Below are 1,101 nucleotides of genomic sequence, written 5' to 3' on the forward strand. Positions count from 1 at the left end.
ATAATAATACACGAAAAGAACACGTAAGTTCCACAAGCTATTGATTTAGCTGTGATCGCTTATATGTTGGCTGCCCAGGCACTAATTAACCTTGCAGCTCTGGCAGCTAAACATTTGCTGCGGTAGCCACGCATTAGTTGAGAGAGCTAATTGCGTCATCTAAACCAGATCATGAAGGGTAAGCTGTTATACGGAAGCATTAGTTCCTGCAGTTAATATTTGACTACCACAGCAAAAGTTAAGCTCTAACAGCTTAAAATTTAGCTACTGCCTGGACAGCTAACATTCAGCTAGGGCAGCTGAGTTTTTTTTTTCCGTGTACATTCCTGGAACTTACTATGGTCTGAAATGGGAATCCCGCAGAGCTATGTCTGTTCTCAGTTAACCACATCCTGCAACATATGAGAACGCAAAAACAACAACATTAGAACCAGGGTTTAAAACTCCACTCATTTTGATATGTGTCTTTTTCTTTTTAATTCGTAAAGTCCCCTTTCAGGAGGGCGGGGCAACCTAAGTTCGGCTGATCTCCCATCCCTATCGGCACGGACACGCGCACACTTTTGCCAACATGCTCAACGACGCCCCCCCCCCCCCACAATATGCCAACCAGGCGAATGTCTCGCCTTCCCTAAGCAGTATGTCGGCCGCACTTACAGCACGTCGCTGTCGAAGCGTTCCAGCAATGTCATATCCCAGTTTATCAACTCTTGCATATATTTTTTTCGATGATACGAAGAGCAATATGACAGGATTCCAAAGCTGGCCAAGCGGTAATCGTCATCAATAACGATTGACAAAAGTAGAGAGGTGGGGGGATCGATAGTTTGTTGCATGCACGGCCGGGCTGGACCAAAGCCCTGGCCCCGCTGAGTCACAGACAGTCGGTCCCATTTCCTGATTTGCTTTTGATGGGGTTATGCATGAGCTCACCTCTGGGGCACTCCCCCCTCCGACCACCCTCACTTTTTACTCCGTCCGTAGCCCTGGACTGCATCGTCTCTCTCTCTCTCTCTCTCTCTCTCTCTCTCTCTCTCTCTCTCTCTCTCTCTCTCTCCTCTCTCTGCTCTCTGTCGTTGTTCCCTTTCTCTTACTACTACA

The 1,101-nt window shown here is 47.4% G+C and overlaps 1 protein-coding gene across 1 annotated transcript in view; it reads right to left on the bottom strand.

Moving 5' to 3' along the window:
• Positions 1-335: 335 nt before the first annotated feature.
• LOC113208659 (uncharacterized) overlaps positions 336-1,101 on the bottom strand; it is a 199,034-nt gene continuing 198,268 nt past the window's right edge. The window contains exon 5 of the transcript XR_008010907.1: positions 336-392. The gene's annotated coding sequence lies outside the window, so the exon portion shown is untranslated. The remainder of the gene's footprint in view (positions 393-1,101) is intronic.

This window comes from Frankliniella occidentalis, unplaced genomic scaffold (genome assembly GCF_000697945.3).
Source record: "Frankliniella occidentalis isolate FOCC.00 unplaced genomic scaffold, Focc_3.1 Scaffold26, whole genome shotgun sequence".
NCBI lineage: Eukaryota > Metazoa > Arthropoda > Insecta > Thysanoptera > Thripidae > Frankliniella > Frankliniella occidentalis.